Raw genomic sequence first — 22,024 nt, 5'->3', positions numbered from 1 at the left:
TCTACTATCATCTCTAAGAACATACCAACCAACAGTAAACATACTGCTGTCTCATAATTGAGGAGAAAAATATACTATTGATGTATTCTGCATACTTACTGTACATAAATTAATTTTTAAAAATAGACAATGTATTGTACCGGGAAATAATCCAAAACAAAACTTATCCAATTAATAATATAATTGGCTGTTTAGAACTGTAAAACAAATATAACAGAGAAAATGAAGAATTTGATAAAACAATTTGTAAGAAACAATATATTTTTCTAAATCTTTGCTATAGAACTATGTACACCCCCCAAAAAAGGCATTTTACATTAACAAGTAGTATGTGTCAGTTGTATTGCATAATACATGCTAAAAGACCATCATCTGTAAATGACATTTACAATTTAAGACATAAAATATCCTCCAGTTATCTAATGGCCAGTAACAGAGCAATCCCTACCTATGTGGTATCCTTAATTATCTGGTTTAATGGCTCCAAAATACTAGAAACAAAAAGTGAGCACTTTGTATATTTATTGACTAGGGTGAGACACAATGTTGTTGGAAAAAAATGCAAATGAAAACCATATAAGATATAATGCAGATAAAGTCATATCATAAACAACATGAATTTTATTAGCAGAAATCAGAAGAAAAAACCAGGAAAAAGCCATCTAAAGACAAATGAGTTTCTTCTGTACATACGTGCAGTTACAAAGAAACCGAATCAACCCTCCAGTAGAGTAGGGGACCATAATTTTCAAAAGTTAAGTTGCCTTAAATCTGAGTTTTCCTGCTAAGTCTGATTAACCTATCGAAAATTTTATTCTGTTTCTTCTTCCACACATGTTCATCTCAAGATTGAGGAGTACCAAAGAAAACGGGGGACTGAAACTGAACAGGAATCTGCAGGGCCTTCCTGGTTACAAAAGCCTTTCCGAGTCTCCCATTTCCTGTTTGTAAAAAAAAAAAAGGCTTGGGCTTCCCTGGTGGCGCAGTGGTTGAGAGTCCGCCTGCCGATGCAGGGGACACGGGTTCGTGCCCCGGTCCAGGAGGATCCCAACGTGCTGCGGAGCGGCTGGGCCCGTGAGCCATGGCCACTGAGCCTGCGCGTCCGGAGCCTGTGCTACGCAACGGGAGAGGCCACAGCAGTGAGAGGCACACGTACCACAAAAAAAAAAAAAAATAGGCTTTAGTTTCCTAGACCATTCCTGAGTTCAGAAAGTCAGATTCAAGCAGTTACTAATTAGGGGATTGAGAGAATACAGAAACAAAGGAAAAGCAAGTCCAATTTAATCACTTCCATGATTGGTAGCTTAAATTGGTACCTTGATTTATGAACCCAAACTGTGGCTTCAACCAGTTACCCCAAGAGGACTTAAAAATTGATGACACCAGAGGGTCCACTGAGAATTGAAATTCTTAACCAGCCACATTTGGCTCTAAGTAATAAAATGCCTGAACTATTGCTTTTCCTGTCTCCTAGAAGGAAGTTAAGGGATCACAAGACTCTGATTTAGGAACTGCTTTGCAGAAACATACAGAATAATCAGAAAGGAAGCCACAACTTGATTCTCAAAAGTCTGCAGCTGAGATCTTATAGGAAAGCTGGGATTACAGACACTCCCCTCCCCTCTCTCCCTTACCCTTTAAAAATCTTACACCCTGGCCAGCCAGGAAAATGGATTTGAGGCAAGGCCAGGTCTCCCAAGTTTCTGGTTGGCACCTCCTCAACTAATACACATTTCTCTGCTTCTAACTCCAATGAGGAACGGGCATATGAATTTGTATTCAACATCATGTGTGATGTACGTTCTTTATCAAGAAAAGGGAGAAGACTATGCTGAAAAATATCCTGCAATGGAGCAGTTACACAAAGCTATCATCATACTCAATGGTGAAAGAATGAAAGCTCTTCCTTTAAGATCAGGAACAAGACAAGGATACCTGCTCTCAATATTTCTAAAAGCCTATTACTGGAAGTCCCAGGAAGAACACAGAGGCAGAAAATTGGGTAACAGATATCCCAATAGCAAAAGGGAGTGAAATCATCTCTACAGAACTGACATGATCTAATATGTAGAAAACCGTGAATATTCCGCAGAAAAGACCTGCTAAAATTTTTAGAGCTCTAAAAAAATGAGAAGATATAAAATCAACATGCAAAATTCAGTTGGGCTCATAAACATTAAAAATGAACAACCAAAAAAGAAAATGAGAAAAATATTCCAGTTACAAGAAAATCAAAAAAAAAAAAGTTAGATGCAACATTATACAAGAAGGTAAAGATATGTATATTGCAAACTAAAGACTGCTGAAAATTTTAGAAAAGACAAAAATAAATGCAAAGACATCCCAAATTCATGGATGGGAAGTCAATGTTGTCATGATGTCAATACTACCCAAAGTGATCATTATATTCAAATCATTCCCTCGTGAAATCCCAGTAGTGTTTTCCTGAAGAAACAGATAAATCCATCCTGTGATTCATATGGAGTCTCAGGAGAAAACAAATAGCAAAAACAATCTTGAAAAGAACAAACTTGTTGTATCACACTTCTTTATTTCAAAACTTATTCCACAGATACACTAATCAAAACAGTGTGGTACTGGCATACAGACAGACTGCTGGAATAGAACAGAAGACTTCCAAAAAAAAACTCTTGAGGGATAGCAGCTAAGATGGCAGAGAAGGACCCTAAGTTCCCCTCCTTTCACAAGCACACCAAAATCACAACTGACTGAAGAGCAACCACTGAACTAGAACCTACCAGAAAAGATCTTCAACAGCTAATGAAGGAACCACAACTGGACAGAAGGAGGGGCAGATTGGCCATATAATCAAATCGCATGCCCCCTGGGTGGGCAGCCCACAAACAGGAGAATAATTATATTGCAGAGGTTCTCCCACAGGAGTGAGAGTTCTGAGCTCCACGTAAGGCAGCTCAGCCCAGGAGTCCAGCCCCAGGAAACAGAGTCCTCAGAGCATTTGGCTTAGAAGGCCAGCGGGACTTGACTGCAGCTCCACAGGATTGGGGGAAATTGAGACTTCACTCTTAAAGGGCGCACAAAAGAATCTCACATGCACTGGGACAAAGGGCAAAAGCAGTAATATCATAGGAGCATGGACCAGAGCCACCTGCTGGTCTTAGAGGATCTCCGGGGAGGCAGGAGGCAACGGTAGCATGGTCAGGAGACATAGACACTGGTGGTGGACATATCAGGGAACATTCATCTGCATGAGCTCTCCTGGAGGCTGACACCTTGGCACCAAGACCTGGCCCCATCCCAAACCCTGCAGGCTCCAGTGCTGTGACTCCTCACCTCAGACCAAACAACACACTGGGCAGGGGCACAGTCCCACCCATTAGCAGACAGGCTGTCTAAAGACTTCCTGAGCCCCAGCTACTTCCCATGCCCCTAGACACCAGTGGGCCCTACCCACCAGAGGCAAAGACCCAGCACCACCCACCAGAGAGCAGGCACTTGCCCCTCCCACAAGGAAGTCTGCACAAGCCTCTAGACCAGCTTCACTCACCAGGGGGCAGACACGAGAAGCAAGAAAACTATAGTCTCTGCAGCCTATAGACCAAATCTGCAAATGCAGGCCACATACTACCTGAGGACCAGATAGCCCCTGGTCCATAGGTGACGAAAGGGGAGTGCACTGCCTGAATGCATAGGACGTCTCCTACAGAGGGCCACTTCTCCAAGGTTGAGAAATGTAACTAACCTACCACATACATAAAATACAAATGGCAATTTAGACAAAAAGAGGCGACAGGAAAAAAAAAAAAAAATGAGGCGACAGAGGAATATGTTTCAGATAAAGGAACAAAATAGAAGCCCAGAAGAAGAACCAAGTGTGGTGGAGACAGGCAAACTATTCAAGAAAGAGTTCAGAGGAATAATCGTAAAGATGATCAAAGAATTTGGTAGGAGAATGGATGCACAGTGTGAGAAATGAGAAGTTTTTAACAAAGACTTAGAAATTCTAAATAACAATGAAACAGAATTGAAGAATACAATAAATGAAATAAAAAATATGAGGAATTAATAATAGACGAAATGAGGCAGAATAATGGCCCAGTGAGCTGGAAAACAGAGTAGGGGAAATCACTGCCACCAAAGAGAAAAAAAGAAAAGAATAAAAAGAAATGAGATCAGTTTCAGAGACCTCTGGGACAAGAGCAAGTATGCTAATATTCACAATACAGGGTTCCCAGAAGGAGAAGAGAGAAAGGGCCTGAGAAAATATTTGAAGAGATAATAGCTGAAAACTTCTCTAACCTGGGAAAGGAAACACCAAGAGACATTCTGATTAAAACAACAAAAATTAAAGACAGAAAATTACAAGCAACAAGGGAAAGCAATAAAAAACACACAAGAGTACTGCCATAAGACTATCACATGATTTTTCATCAGAAACTCTGCAAGCCAGAAGGCACTGGCACAATATGCTTAAAGTGATGAAAGAGAAAAACCTGCAACCAAGAGTAGTCAAACCAGCAAAGTTCTCCTTCAGATTGATGGAGAAATCAAAAGATTCATAGACAAGAAAAAGCTAAAAGAATTCAACACCACCAAACCAAATTTACAACAAATGCTAAAAGAACTTCTCTAGTGGGAAAAGACCACAACAAGACTTTCTTGACTACAAACAAGAAAATCACAAAATGGAAAAGCTCACTGGTAAAGGCAAACATGTAATAAAGGCAGAAAATCATCCACACACAAAGCTAGTAGGTAGGTTAAAAAACAAAAGTAGTAAAGCCATCTGTATCCACAATGAGCAGTTAAGGGATATACAAAACAACTGGATGTAAAATATAATCTCAAAAACAGTAATCATGCAGAGAGGAGACTACAAATGCAGGGTATCTAAAACGCATTTGAGATTAGCAACTTCAAACAAGCACATAAACATACGTACTAGTATACAAAAACCTCATGGTAACTGAGAAACAAAAATCTCTAATACATATACATATAAAAAAGAAAAAGAAATCCAACCATAACACTAATGATACTCATCAAACCACAAGAAAAGAGAACAAAAGAAGAAAGGGGGACAAAAAGACCTACAAAAACAAATCCAAAACAATTAATGAAATGGCAATAGAAACATACATATCAATAATTATCTTAAATGTAAATGAACTAAATGCTGCAACCAAAAGATACAGACTGGATGAATGGATACAAACATAGGACCTGTACATATGCTGCCTGCAAGAGACTCACTTCAGATGCAGAGACATACAGACTGAAAGTGAAGGGATGGTAAAAAGTATTCCATGCAACTGGAAATAAAACAGACAAAACAGACCTGAAAAAGAAAAAAGACTGTTAAAAGAGACAAGGCCATGAGAAAATGATCACAGGATCAATCCAAAAAGACATAACAATTCCAAATATATATCCACCCCAACTAAGGAGCACCTCAATATATAAGGCAAATGTTAACAGACATAAAAGGAGAAATGGACAGCAACACAATAATAGTGGGGGACTTTAACACCCACTTATATCAATGGGCAGATCATCCAGACAGAAAATCCATCAGCAAACACAGGCCTTAACTGACACATTAGAGCAGATGGACTTAATTGATATTTATAGAGCATTCCACCTGAAAGCAGCAGAATACACATTCTTTTCAAGTGCACGTGGGGCATTCTACAAGACAGACCACATGCTGGGTCACAAAGCAATCCTCGGTAAATGTAAGAAAACTGGAATCATATCAAGCATCTTTTCCGACCACAATGCTATGAAGCTAGAAATCAACTAAAAAAAAAAAAAAAAACCAAAAACCAAAAAAGCTGCAAAAAACACAAAGATGTGGAAGCTAAAGAATATGCTACTACACAACCAGTGGATCACTGAAGAAATCAAAGAGGAAATTAAAAAAAGAAAACCCTAGAGACAAATGAAAATGAAAACTGTGACCCAAAACCTATGGGACACAGTAAAAACAGTTCTAAGAGTGAAGTTTATAGCAAAACAAGCTAAACTTAGGATTCAAGAACAATCTCAAACAACCTCAAATAAACAACCTAACTTTATGCCTAAAGGAACTAGAAAAAGAACAAAACCCCAAAGAGAGATATAAAGATCAGAGCAGAAATAAATGAAATAGAGACCAAAAAAAAAGAAAAAAGAAAAGAAAAGATCTATGAAACTAAAACCTGGTTCTTTGAAAAGATAAAGAACATTGATAGAGAAGTCTCAGAAAATGGCAGAGAAATAAGATGTGGAGATCACCTTCCTCCCCACAGATACATCAAAAACACATCTACATGTGGAACAACTCCTACAGAACACTGGCAGAAGACCTCAGACTTCCAAAAAAGGCAAAAAGTCTCCATGTAACTGGGTAAGGCAAAAGAAAAAAGGAAAAAACAAAAAGAGACAAAGGCAACAGGACAGGACTCACGCCTCTGCGAGGGCACTGTGAAGGAGGAAATGTTTCTGCACACTAGGAAGCCCCCTCACTGGCAGAGACAAGGGGGAGCTTTGGAGCCTCAGAGGAGAACGCAGCAACAGGGGTGCGGAGAGCAAAGCAGAGGGAATCCCGCACAGAGGATCAGTGTCAACCAGCACTCCCCAGCCTGAGATGCTTGCCTGCCTGCCGGGGCGAGTGGGGGCTGGGTGCTGGGGCTCGGGCTTCAGAGGTCAGACCCCAGGGAGAGAGGATTGGGGGTTAGCTGTGAGAAGACAGCCTGATGGAGGCCGGAAAGCAACCTGGGCCTGCCAGATAGACAAGGGACCATTGTTGCAGGGTGCACGAGGAGAGGGGCACACCCGCCCTAGGAGCCTCTTTCTCCACGCACTCACAGACAGCAGGGCACAGCCTACACAAGCTCTAGGGCCTGGTGAGAGCTGTGCCTGCTATCTTGAACCCCAGAGGTGGGCGTGGCAGCTACTGCTGCCACCACAGGTCCCATGAGCAAGCCCAGGTCACTGCCCACACCTTCCCGGGAGCCAGTGCAGCCCGCCACTGCCAACGGTCCAGCGATCTGGGACCAACTTCCTGGGGAGGGCTAACAGCACACCTCAGGCTGTTGAAAATTCCCACTGGTCTCTGCTGCCAAAGGCACTCCCCGCACATCCCAACTGTGAATGCTGTGTCCTTCCCGCTCCCTGGCCTGGGTGAGCAAGTGAGCCCTAACCAGCCACTGCCTTCACTCCCCCTTGCCCGGGTGGGGAAGAGACTCCTGAGGGTGGCCAAAACACAGAGGCAGAGCCAAAACTAAAGCTGAACTCTTGGGGCAGTGCAACCACAGAAGAGAAAGGGAAATTTCTCCACACAGCCACAGGAGCAGCAGATTAAATCCCTCAATCGGCTTGGTACACCCTCCATCTGTGCAATATCTGAATAGACAACGAGTGTTTCCACAATTGAGGCTGTGGACTCTGGGGCAAGTACTCGTACGAGTTGGGTCAGGTCAGAGCATAAGCTGGCCCCATGGTGCCCACAGCAGGTGCAGAGACCCACCGAGAGTTCGATTTCTGCTTTTGATTTGCTTTTAGTTTTGGTAGTTTATTTATTTTTTTTATTTTATTTTTTATTTTTTTTTATTTTTTTATTTTTTTTTATTTTTTTTTTAGGTAGTTTAGTTTTTAGTGTTTGTTTTCATTTTGGGGTTCGTTTGTTTGGTTGCTCTCTTCTTTTTTGTTATCTCTCTCTCCTGCGGTTTGTTTTTTTGTCTTGGGGTTTTGTTTGTTCGTTTTCTTTTTTGTTTTCGTTTGTGTGTTTCTTTGTGTGTGTCTGTTTTCCTTCTTTTTTTTTTTTCCTTTTCTTCCACACCGTGCAGTTGCAGACTCTTGGTGCTCTGAACAGGGGTCGGGCCTGAGCCTCTGAGGTGGGAGAGACTAGTCCAGGATGCTGGATGACCAGAGAACTCTCAGCCTCAGGGAATATTAATTGGCAAGAGCTCTTCCACAGGACTCCATCTCTACACCAAGACCTGGCTCCACCCAACAGCAAGCAAGGTCCAGTGCTGGAGGCCTCATGCCAAATAACTAGCAAGACAGAAACACAACCCCACCCATTAGCAGACAGGCTGCCTAAAGTCATACTAAGCTCAGAAACACCACAAAAAGAGCCACTGGACGTGGTCCTGCCAATCAGAGGGACAAGATCCAGCAGCACCCACCAGAACGGAGACACCAGTCCCCCCACTAGGGAGCCTACACAAGCCACTGGACCAACCTCACCCACTGAGGGCAGACACCAGAAGTAAGAGGAACTACGACCCTGCAGCCTGCGGATAGGAGACCCCAAACACAGTAAATTAAACAAAATGAGAAGACAGAGGAATATGCTGCAGATGAAGGAGCAAGGTAAAAACCCACAAGACCAAACAAATGAAGAGAATATAGGCAGTCTACCTGAAAAAGAATTCAGAGTAATGATAGTAAAGATGATCTAAAATCTCAGCAATAGGGCTTCCCTGGTGGCGCAAGTGGTTGGGAGTCCGCCTGTCAATGCAGGGGACATGGGTTCAAGCCCTGGTCCCAGAGGATCCCACATATCGCAGAGCAACTGAGCCCGTGCACCACAACTACTGAGCCTGTGCTCTAGAGCCCACGATCCACAACTACTGAGCCCACGTGCTGCATCTACTGAAGCCCACGTGCTCTAGAGCCCACGCTCTGCAACAAGAGAAGCCACCACAGTGAGAAGCCCGCGCACCACAACGAAGAGTAGCCCCCACTCACTGAAACTAGAGAAAGCCCACGCACAGCAACAAAGACCCAACACAGCTAAAACTAACAAATAAATAAATTTATATAAAAAAATAATAAAATCTCAGAAATAGAATAAAACACAAGAAATGTTTAACAAGGACACAGAAGAACAAACCAACAGTGATGAGCAACACACCAAGTGCAATTAAAAATACTCTAGTAGGGGGCTTCCCTGGTGGCACAGTGGTTGAGAGTCTGCCTGCCGATGCAGGGGACACGGGTTCGTGCCCCGGTCTGGGAAGATCCCACATGCTGCAGAGTGGCTAGGCTCATGAGCCATGGCCGCTGAGCCTGCACGTCTGGAGCCTGTGCTCCACAACGGGAGAGGCCACAACAGTGAGAGGCCCACGTACCGAAAAAAAAAAAAACTCTAGTAGGAATCAACAACAGAATAACTGAGGCAGAAGAACGGATAAGTGACCTGGAAGATAGAATGGTGGAAATAACTGCCATGGAGCAGAATAAAGAAAACAGAATGAAAAGAATTGAGGACAGTCTCAGAGACCTCGGGGACAACGTTCGAATTACAGGTGTCCCAGGAGAAGAAGAGAAAGAGGAAGAGTCTGAGAAAGTATTTGAAGAGATTATAGGCGAAAACTTCCCTAAACATGGGAAAGGAAATAGCCAATCAAGTCCAGGAAGTGCAGAGAGTCCCATACAGAATAAACCAAAGAAGAAACACGCCAAAACACATATTAATCAAACTATCAAAAATTAAATACAAAGAAAAACTATTAAAAGCAACAAGGGAAAAGCAACAAATAACATACAAGGGAATCCCCATAAGATTATCAGATGATCTTTCAGCAGAAACTGCAGGCCAGAAGGGAGTGGCAGGATTTATATAAAGTGATGAAAGGGAAACACCTACAACCAAGATTATCCTACCCAGCAAGGATCTCATTCAGATTCCACGGAGAAATCAAAAGCTTTACAGATAAGCAAAGGCTAAGAGAATTCAGCACCACCAAACCAGCTCTACAGAAAATGCTAAAGGAACTTCTCTAAGCAGGAAACACAAAAGAAGAAAAAGACCTACAAAAACAAACCCAAAACAATTAAGAAAATGGTAATAGCAACATACATATCAATAATTACCCTAAATGTGAACGGGGTTAAATGCTCCAACCAAAAGACAGACTGGCTGAATGGATACAAAAACAAAACCTGTATATATGCTGTCTACAAAAGATCCACTTCAAACCTAGGGACACATACAGACTGAAAGTGAGGGGATGGAAAAAGATGTTCCATACAAACGGGAATCAAAAGAAAGCTGGAGTAACAATACTGATATCAGATAAAATAGACTTTAAAATAAAGACTGTTACAAGAGATAAGGAAGGACACTACATAATGATCAAGGGATCAATCCAAGGAAACATACAATTGTAAATATTTATGCACCCAACATAAGAGCACCTCGATACATAAGGCAAATGCTAACAGCCACAAAAGGGAAAATCGATAGTAACACAATAGTGGGGAACTTTTAACACCCCACTTACACCAATGGACAGATCATCCAGACAGAAAATAAACAAGGAAACACAAGCTTTAGATGACACAATAGACCGGATAGATTTAATTGATATTTATAGAACATTCCACCTGAAAGCAGAAGGATACACTTTCTTCTCAAGTGCATATGGAACATTCTCCAGGAGAGATCACATCTTAGGTAACAAATCAAGCCCTGGTAAATTTAAGAAAACTGAAATCGTATCAAGCATCTTTTCCAACCACAACTCTATGAGATTAGAAATCAATTACAGGGGAAAAGAACTGTAAAAAATATATAATGCATGAAGGCTAAACACTACACTACTAAATAACCAAGAGATCAGTAAAGAAATCAAAGAGAAAATCAAAAAATACCTAGAGACAAATAACAATGAAAACACGATGATCCAAAACATACGGGATGCAGCAAAAGCAGTTCTAAGAAGGAAGTTTACAGCAATACAATCCTACCTGAAGAAACAAGAAAAATCTCAAATATACAATCTAAACAGCTAAAGGAACTAGAGAAAGAGGAACCAAAAAAACCCAGTTAGTAGAAAGAAATCAATCATAAAGATAAAAGCAGAAATAAATGAAACAGAAACAATAGCAAAGATCAATAAAACTAAAAGCTGGTTCTTTGAGAAGATAAACAAAATTGATGAACCTTTAGCCAGGCTCATCAAGAAAAAGAGGGAGAGGACCCAAATCAATAAAATTAGAAATGAAAAAGGAAAAGTTACAAAGAGCACTGCAGAAATACAAAGGATCATAAGAGACTACTATAAGCAACTATAGGCCAATAAAATGGACAACCTGGAAGAAATGGACAAATTCTTAAAAAGGTATAACCTTCTAAGACTGAACCAGGAAGAAACAAAGAATATGAACAGACCAATCACAAGTAATGAAACTGATACTGTGATTAAAAATCTTCCGGAACAAAAGTCCAGGACCAGATGGCTTCACAGGTGAATTCTACAAAACACTTAGAGAAGAGCTAACATCCATCCTCAAACTCTTCCAAAAAGCTGAAGAGGAAGGAACTCTTCCAAACTCATTCTGTGAGGCCACCGTCACCGATACCCAAACCAGACAAAGATATCCCGAAAAGAGAAAATTACAGACCAATATTACTGATGAATATAGACACAAAAATCCTCAACAAACTACTAGCAAACAGAATTCAACAACACATTAAAAGAATCATACACCACAATCAAGTGGGATTTACCCCAGAGATGCAAGGATTCTTCAATATACACAAATCAACCAATGTGATACACCATATTAACAAATTGAATGAAAACCATATGATCATTTGAATAGATGCAGAAAAAGCTTTTAACAAAATTCCACACCCATTTATGATAAAAACTCTCCAGAAAGTGGGCACAGATGGAACCTACCTCAACATAATAAAGGCCATGTATGACACACAGCTAACATCATTCTCAATGTTGAAAAACTGAAAGCATTTCCTCGAAGATCAGGAACAAGACAAGGAGGTCCACTCTCATAACTACTATTCAATACAGTTTTGGAAGTCCTAGCCACAGAAATCAGAAAAGAAAAAGAAACAAAAGGAATATAAAATTGGAAAAGAAGAAGTAAAATTGTTTGCAGATGAGATGACACTATACGTAGAAAATCCTAAAGATGCCACCAGAAAACTACTAGAGCTAATCAATGAATCTGGTAAAGTTGCAGGATACAAAATTAATGCACAGAAATCTCTTGCACTCCTACACATGAACAACTAAAGACCAGAAAGAGAAATTAAGGAAACAATACCATTCACCACTGCAACAAAAAAAGAATAAAATACCTAGGAATAAACCTACCCAAGGAGGTAAAAGACGTGTATTCAGAAAACTATAAAACACTGATGAGAGAAATCTAAGACGACACAAACAGATGGAGAGATATACCATGTTCTTGGATTTGAAGAATCAATACTGTGAAAATGACTATACTACCCAAAGCAATCTACAGATTCAATGCAATTGTTATCAAATTACCAATGGCATTTTTCACAGAACTAGAACCAAAAAAATCTTAAAATCTATATAGAAACACAAAAGACCCCAAGTAGCCAAAGCAATCTTGAGGGAAAAAAAACAGAGCTGGAGGAATCAGGCTCCCTGACTTCAGACTATACTACAAAGTCACAGGCATCAGAACAGTGTGGTACTTGCCCAAAAGCAGACACATACATCTATGAAACAGAATAGAGAGTCCCAAAATAAACCCATGTACATATGGCCAATTAATCTACAACAGAGGCAAGAATATACAATGGTGACAGTACCTTCAATAAGTGGTGCTGGGAAAACTGGACAGCTACATGTAGAAGAATAAAATTAGAAAACTCCCTAACAACATAAACAAAAATAAACTCAAAATGGATTAAAGACCTAAATGTAAGGCCACATACTATAAAACTCTTAAGAGGAAAACAGAGAGAGAACACTCTTTGACATCAATCACAGCAAGATCTTTTCTGACCAACCTTCCAGAGTAATGGAAATAAAAACAAAAATAAACAAATTGGACCTAATTAAACTTAAAAGTTTCAGCACAACAAAGGAAACCATAAACAAGACAAAAAGACAACCCTCAGAATGGGAGAAAATAATTACAAACGAATTAATGGACCAAAGATTACTCTCCAAAATATACAAATAGTTCATGCAGCTCAATATCAAAAAAACAAACAACCCAATCAAAATATGGGCAGAAGACCTAAACAGACATTTCTCCAAAAAAGACATACAGAGGGCCAAGAGGCACATGAAAACATGCTCAACATCACTAATTATTAGAGAAATGCAAATCAAGACTACAATGAGGCATCAGCTCACACAAGTCAGAATGGCCATCATAAAAAAATTTACAAACAATAAATGCTAGAGAGGGTGTGGAGACAAGGGAACCCTCTCACACTGTTGGTGGGAATGTAAATTGATACAGCCACTACGGAGAACAGTATGGAGGTTCCTTAAAACACTAAAAATAGAATTACCATAAGACCCAGCAATCCCACTACTGGGCATATACCCAGAGAAAACCATAACTCAAAGACCCATTCACCCCAATGTTCATTGCAGCACTATTTAGAATAGCCAGGTCCTGGAAGCAACCTAAATGCCTATCGACAGACCAACAGATAAAGAAAATGTAGTACATATACACAGTGGAATATTACTCAGTCATAAACAGAATGAAATTGGGTCATTTGTAGAGACGTGGTTGGCCTAGACACTGTCATACAGAGTGAAGTAAGTCAGAGAAAAACAAACATCGTATATTAACGCATATAGGTGGAATCTAGAAAAATGATACAGATCAACCTGTTTGCAAGGCAGAAATAGAGACAAAGACGTAGAGAACAAACGTATGGATACCAAGGGGCAGGGTCGGGTGGGATGAATTGGGAGATTGGGATTGTCATATATACACTATTGATACTGTGTATAAAATAGATAACTAATGAGAACCTACTGTATAGCACAGGGAACTCTACTCAATGCTCTGTGGTGACCTAAATGGGAAGGAAATCCGAAAAAGAGGGGATATATGTATACGTAGAGTTGATTCACTTTGCTGTACAGTAGAAACTAACACAACATTGTAAAGCAACTATACCCCAATAAAAATTAATTTTAAAAAACCTAATAAGTGAAATGGTAATTACAGGGAAATTTGCTGCTTTAAATGCTTATATTGGAAAAGAAGAAAGTATCTTTTAACATGCTATTTTATACTAATATGTGTAAAATAGATAACTAATGAGAACCTGATGTACAGCACAGGGAACTCTACTTCACTTAGCTGTACAGTAGAAACAAACACATTGTAAAACCACTATACCCCAATAAAAGAAAAAAAGAATATTGAAAAACATTTAGCCAGAGTCATTAATAACAAAGGGAGAGGGCCCAAATCAATAAAATCAGAAATCAAAACGGATACGTTACAATGGACACCACAGAAATACAAAGAATCAGAAGAGACTTCTCCAAGAAACTATACTCCAATAAAATGGACAACCTAGAAGAAATGGGTTAGAAAGGTACAATCTCCTAAGAATGAACCACGAAGAAATAGAAAATAGGAACAGACCAATCACAAGCACTGAAATTGTAACTGTGATTAAAAATCTTCCAAGAAACAAAGGTCCAGGACCAGATGGCTTCACAGGTGAATTCTCCCATTCTGATATTCAGACAAGAGCTAACACTCATTCTTCTGAAACTATTACAAAAAATACTTTCGGAGAGGAAGGAACACTTCCAATGAACTCATTCTGTGAGGCCATAATAACCCTGACACCAAAGCCAGAAAAAGATATTCCAAAAAAAGAAAATTACAAGTCAATATCACATATATGCAAAAACCCACAACAAAATACTAGCAAACAGAATCCAACAATACATTAAAAGAATCATAAACCATGATCAAGTGGGATTTATTCCAGGGATGCAAGATTTTCAATATCTGCAAGTCAATTAATATGATACACCACATTAACAAATTGAAGACTAAAAACCATATGATCATCTCAGTAGTTGCAGAAAAAGCCTCTCACAAAATTCAGCACTGATTTATGATAAAAACGCTTCAGAAAGTAAGCACAGATGGAACTTACTTCAACATAATAAAGACCATATATGACAAACACACAACTAACGTCATACTCAACAATGAAAAGGTGAAAGCATTTCCTCTAAGATCAGGAACAAGACAAGGATGTCCAATCTCACCACTTTTATTCAACATACATTTGGAAGTCCTAGCCACTGCAATCAGAAAACAAAAAGAAATAAAAGGAATCCAGATAGGAAAAGAAGTAAAACTATCACTGTATGCAGATGACATGATGCTACACATAGAAAATCCTGAAGATGCCACCAGATAACTACTAGACCTCATCAACGAACAGGGTAAAGTTGCTGGATAAATATAAAAAATAAATATACAAAAATCTGTTGCATTTCTATATACTAACAACGAAATATCAGAAAGTGAAATTAAGGAAACAATCCCATTTATCATCTCATCACAAAAAATAACATTCCGAGGAATAAACCTACCTAAGGAAGCAAAATAACTGTACTTGTAAAACTATATGATGCTGGGCTTCCCTGGTGGCGCAGTGGTTGAGAGTCCGCCTGCCGATGCAGGGGACGCGGGTTCGTGCCCCGGTCTGGGAGGATCCCACATGCCGCAGAGCGGCTGGGCCCGTGAGCCATGGCCACTGGACCTGCGCATCCGGAGCTTGTGCTCCACAGCGGGAGAGGCCACAGCGGTGTGAGGCCCACGTACCACAAAAAAACCCAAAAAAAACCTATATGATGCTGATGAAAGATATCAAAGATGACACAAACAGATGAAAATATATACCATATTCTTGGATTGGAATAAGCAACATTGTTAAAATTACCATATTACCCAAGGCAATCTACATATTCAATGCAATTCTTATCAAATTAACAATGGCATTTTTCACAGAACGAGAACAAAACATTTTTAAAATTTGTATGAAAACACAAAAGACACCGAATATCTAAAACAATCTCGAGAAAGAAGAATGGAGCTGGAGGAATCACACTCCCTGACTTCAGACAATACTACAAACCTACAGTCATCAAGACGGTATGGTACTGGCAAAAAACAGAAACACAGATCAATGGAACAGAATAGAAAGCCCAGAAATAAACCCACTCACTTATAGTCAATTATTCTATGACAAAGAAGGAAAGAATATACAATGGAGAAAAGACAGTCTTTTTAGTAAAGTGGTGCTGGGATAACTGGACAGCTACATGGAAAATAATGAAACTAGAACATTCTCTAACACCACATACAAAAATAAACTCAAAATGGATTAAACAGCTAAATGTAAGACCAGATACTATAAAACTCCTAGAGGAAAACAAAGGCAGAACACTCTTTGATATAAATCACAGCAATATTTTTTTGGATCTCTCTCCTAGAGACACGGAAATAAAAGCAAAAATAAACAAATGGGACCTAATTAAACTTAAAAGCTACTGCGAAGCAAAGGAAACCATAAAAAGTACGAAAATACAACCTAAGGACTAGAAGAGTATATTTGCAAATGATGCTACCAAAAAGGGATTAATTTCCAAAATATACAAAATTCATATAGCTTAATATCAAAAAAACCATACAACCCAATCAAAAAATTAGCAGAAGACCTAAATAGATATTTCTCCAAAGAAGACAAAAAGATGGCCAACAGCCACATGAAAAGATGCTCAATGTCACTAATTATTACGTAAATGCAAATCAAAACCAAAAAATGCTATCACCTCACGCTGGTCAGAATGACCACCATCAAAAAGTCTACAAATAGGGGACTTCCCTGGTGGTCCAGGCGGTAAGGCTCCACGCTGCCAATGCAGGGGGCCCAGGTTCAATCCCTGGTCGGGGAACTAGATCCCATACGCATGTCGCAACTGAGAGTCATACAGCAACTAAGAAGTCCGCATACAGCAACTAAGAAGTCCCCAACTAAATATTCTGCGTGCCACAACTAAGATCCGGCGTGGCCAAAAAAAAAAAGTCTACAAACAGTAAATGCTTGAGAGGGTGTGGAGAAAACAGAACACTCCTACACTGTTGGAAGGAATGTAAACTGCTGTAGCCACTTTGGAGAACCGTATGGAGGTTCCTTAAAGAACTAAAAATAAAGCTACCACATGAACAAGCAATTCCAATCCTGGGCATATATCCGGAAAAGATGAAAACTCTAATTTGAAAAGATATATGCACCCCAATGTTTATAGCAACACTATTTACACTAGCCAGGACATGGAAGCAACCTAAATTTTCATTGACAGATGAAGGGATAAAGAAGATGTGGCACATATATACAATGGAATATTATTCATTCATAAAAAACAATGAAATAATGCCTTTTGCAGCAACATGGATGGACCTGTGAAGTCGGACAAAGAAAGACATATATGATATTACTTATACGTGGAACCTAAAAAAGTGATATAAATGAACTTATATACAAAACAGAAATAGACTCACAGACATAGAAAACAAACTTACGGTTACCAAAGGGGAAAGTGCAGGATGCGGGGGGGTGGGGGGGCGAGGAGAGAGATAAATTAGGAGTCTGGTATGAATATATACAAACTACTATATATAAAATAGATAAACAACAAGGACCTACTGTATAGCTCAGGTAACTATATTAAGTATCTTGTAAATTGCTATACACCTGAAATTAACACAACATTATAAATTAACTATACTTTAAAAAAAAACCTCTTGTGTAGATGTTTAAACGATGTTTCAAAAAGGTGTAAAGACCACTTAATGGGAGAATGCAGTCAGTGGAACAAAAGGTATTGACAGGACTTCCCTGGTGGCGCAGTGGTTAAGAATCCACCTGTCAATGCAGGGGACATGAGTTCGAGCCCTGGTCCGGGAAGATCCCACATACCATGGAGCAACTAAGCCCGTGTGCCACAACTACTGGGCCTGCACTCTAGAGCCCACAAGCCACAACTACTGAGCCCATGTGTCACAGCTACTGAACTCCGGGTGCCACAACTACTAAGCACATGTGCTGCAACTACTGAGCCCACGTGCCTAGAGCTGGTGCTCCACAACAAGAGAAGCCACCACAACGAAAAGTCTGTGCAACGTAGCAAAGAGTAGACCCTGCTCACCACAGGTAGAGAAAGCCCATGCGCAGCAAGACCCAACGCAGCCAAAAAAAGTTAATTAATTAAAAATAAATTTTTTTTTAAAATGTGTTGCCAAAACTGGATACCTACTAACAAAAGTATTTACTTAGACCATTATCTTACGCTACAGACAAAAATTAACTCAAAATGGTTCAAAGACCTAAACCTAAGTCCCAAGTATATAAAACTCCTAGAAGTAAACATACAGAAAAAGTTTCTTGTCATTGGACCCACAAATGATTTATCAGGTATAACACCAAAAGCACAGGCTACAAAATACAGATAAATTGGACTATATCAAAAATATAAACTACTGTGCATTAAAGCACAGTGAAAAGACAACCAACAGGAAAAGAGAAAACATTTCTAAATCACGTATCTGATAATAGATGAGTATGAAGAATATATAAAGATTCTAAGAGGGATTGATAACAAATTCCACTACAGGGACCCATCCCCAATCAACCATCCCACGCGTTGCAAACACAAAACAAAACCCCCAAGAGTAACATGGAAATTTGAACCTAATGATAAAATAAAAAATCATTTATAATGCATAGAAATGTACGAAATCAAAGTACCAGTGTTATAAACACATTATCGTTCATCACTGAAGGTATCCCTCCACTTCATACGCTCTCATTAAGACGCTTCAAAATTCGCTGTTGGGGTAGAATGAACAATGGCACAGGCAGTGAAAAATGTGGCATCAACAACACTTTAGCCAACAGCCTCACAGATATGAGAATGTGAGCTTTGACAAAGTTGTCCTGGGATAAATTCCTATACCAATTTAAAGAGGCTAAAATGTATGGTCATTGAGACACATGAATAACACGGTCACAGTGCCCTTGAGACAGCCTTTTGTGACAGTCCCCAAAGCCAGAAAAAAATCCGGTAAGACTTATCAGTCAGACTCTTGTGACGCTTTCTATCTCATATCCTAGAACATGCTGACCACTCTACTGAGTAGCTTCGAGTGGTGATTTTGTACAGAGCAAGAAAATACTACAACGTACGAGGAATAGTGTCTCTATCAAAATTTTCTGTTACCCAGTAAACACTCTCCCTAGAGACTCCACAAGAGGCTGCCAGATAAACATAGGTGGATTATCCCAACAAGGAAACCAGGTAAAATTTCAGACCTTAGGAACATACTTCAAAGAAATTTAAGAGGCAAAATTAGGTAAAATTAGGAACAGTCTACATTCCCAGACCAGATAGAGCAGTACAAGAGTAAAAAGAATACAATGTGTAAGGGTCAGACATTATAGGATCTTGAGGTGGGACCATGTACTCGACCCACAGATGCCAAGCTAAGAGCCTGAGAGATTCACATAGGCACCCCTTGTAGGATTTGGGATCAAAAGGAGCATCTCTCCGTCCACTGTCCTCACACTTTTCCTAAGTAACAATCACAGAAGATCCAATCCACCCGCCTGTCCCACACACCCCTAAACAAAAGAAACAGCCCTTCTGAGATACCCATCTTTGTTTGCACTTTTGACTCCCACACAATGTATTCTTGGCTATTTTTCACATTTCTCCCCACTGTCCACGGCTCTTTCTCTTGCTCCAATGTGGAGATAATATTCAGATCAGAAAAAGAAATTCTGGGACTTCCCTGGTGGCCCACCGGTTAAGACTCCATGCTTCCAATGCAGAGGGCACGGGTTCAATCCCTACTCAGGGAACTGAGATCCCACAAGCCAGAAGGTGTGGCCAAAAACTTTTTAAAAAAGAAACAGAAATTCTGGTTTATCAGGACAAAGAAATGTGAAGTGCTGTGGTTTTCCTAAAATCCCAGTTCTTTGTTCAGCTGAGGGGTGAGGACATTACAGATGGGTCAGGAAAAGTATTTCACAAATTCATCCACCGCCTCCCTTCTACACAGGGAACGGTGTAATATGCAGACATCAAGCTCTCTTCCTGCAAAAACTGAGTCAAAAGCCAAAAGGCAGAAAATAGGAAATTTGGTATTTTTTAAAGTTTGCCATTGAGCTTTGTACGTAATTAAGCTCTGGGACAACCCCTGACGTAACATGAAACGTGCAGAGCATCTGAAGAAAGGGTCAGTTTAAACTCATGATGCCACATGATGGAGTCAACAGGGCTTTCAAAGATTATCAGGGCCTCCCAAGAGGCACACAAGGGAAAATGCAAAGATACCCAAGGGCAGATCCCAGCTCTGAAGGGAAGTTATCCTCACCCAGGGAGATCAGGTTCCTGTAGGTCTCCACCATCACGTCCCTGTACAAGGCCCTCTGAGCAGGGTCCAGGCATTCCCACTCCTCCTCAGTGAATTCGATGGCCACATCCTCAAAGGTCAACCGTTCCTGAAATGAAACCACATTTCACCAATGGGCCATGAAGAGTTCTCATCTTCATACAAATGGAAAAGACGAGGAAGGGGTAAGGACTGATTCAATTAAAGTATGTGTTCTACCAGATCCATTTAGAGGTATCTGGAAAAATTACGTATCTCTAATCTTAATTTCTTATACTTTTTCATAAGACCTATGAGGTCCTCCAATTAATATGATTTTTCATCACTGTCGAAAAATCTATGAAACGCCTATAAGTAACACTCAACACCATGTCGTCTATGCAGAAGTGTTAGGCATTACGTTCTACACACTGAGTGAGATTCAGTATACAGATGAGATGACAAAGTTCGCAGTGCTTTTAATGAAAGGTCAAAACCTTCAACTATGATGATGATAACAACGACTAAAAGTGTTTGAACACTTCCTATTGCTCTAAGTTACAGTAATGTTACTCTAAACATTACTCTAAGTAAGTACTTTTACAGGCAAGACCTTGTTATCAACATAACAGCTCATTAAAGGAAGATCTGTCCCCACCTTACAGAGGACAAAAACTGTCACAGACACTCTAAAAAACTTGACTGAGATCAAGAAGGTAAGAAATGTTACAGCAAACACTTGAACTCAGAGGGCTGTGCTCAGCAACTGAAGCTTAAGAATCAAATGGTTAAGTAATACAGAAAGCATTAGAAGTACATTGACAGAGGGTTCCCTGAGAAAACTTGAAAGAAGTCCAAGGTGAATGGAATGAAAGGTCATTACAGATGTGGACACACAGCACATACACATAAATTGTTAGTAATCTTACTACTACTTAAACCATTAACAGGATTGCATAGAAAAATTCCAGGCAATGGAATATACTGAAGACAATTTCAACCGAAAAAAGATATAATACATAGTTTTAAAATCATGATCTCTTTTTTGTAAACCACAGACTTGCACATCCATGCACTCATGCACATACATATCTATAAAAAATAACTGAAATGAGAGAAAAATCTCTTGACAGATTTTTGGACAATTTTTTATCATCGTTTTATTCACATGTATTTCAGCATCTTTCAGACAATGAAAATGTATCCACTGTACTTAATTTAGTTTGTCAACGTGATTCTGTAGTAGCATACTAAAAAAAAATGGTATGAACATTAGAAAAAATAGAATACTTGAACTCAAATCTCAATAAGATAACCATGCTCAAAAATATAAATACAATTTTATCCATTTAAATTTACATAGCTAGGCATTAACAAAAGCCAAAGAATTTCTTTGTTTTTGCCACCAATAAAACATTGATTAGAAATTAGAAAATTTACTATTATACATTATTGCCACAGGTTATGAAAAAATATATCATAATAGTAAAGTTAAAAACTTCCTGGACAATTAAAAATCAAGAAAAAAAGGGTATGGAAAAAAATAAATTCTGATTAAACAAGAACATTTCAAGAAACGTCATGAACAGAAGGAAACACTCGATGCATTCCCTCTGGAGTTACAGTGGAGTGAAGAGGGCTGGCCAGGGCACCTGCCTTTCACCACTGTACAGTGTGCCTGAGCAGGGACCACTAGAGTAAGTAACGGGGGAAAACAGAGGGCAAGGGACACACTGTGAGAGACTTGGAACTGCTAGTGTTCACAAATATAAGGACACAGAAAGGTGAAAGGATGGAAAAATATATTCCATCCTAAAGAAAGCAGGAGAGAATACAT

The 22,024-nt window shown here is 39.6% G+C and overlaps 1 long non-coding RNA gene across 1 annotated transcript in view; it reads right to left on the bottom strand.

Moving 5' to 3' along the window:
* Positions 1-22,024, bottom strand: part of LOC132416456 (uncharacterized) — a 46,596-nt gene that overhangs the window by 5,902 nt on the left and 18,670 nt on the right. The window contains exon 4 of the long non-coding RNA XR_009517594.1: positions 20,191-20,317. This is a non-coding gene — a long non-coding RNA (uncharacterized lncRNA). The remainder of the gene's footprint in view (positions 1-20,190; positions 20,318-22,024) is intronic.

The sequence above is a fragment of the Delphinus delphis genome, chromosome 20, assembly GCF_949987515.2.
Source record: "Delphinus delphis chromosome 20, mDelDel1.2, whole genome shotgun sequence".
Lineage (NCBI taxonomy): Eukaryota > Metazoa > Chordata > Mammalia > Artiodactyla > Delphinidae > Delphinus > Delphinus delphis.
Note: the sequence above shows the minus strand (reverse complement) of the source record. Positions and strands in the feature narration are given on the sequence as shown.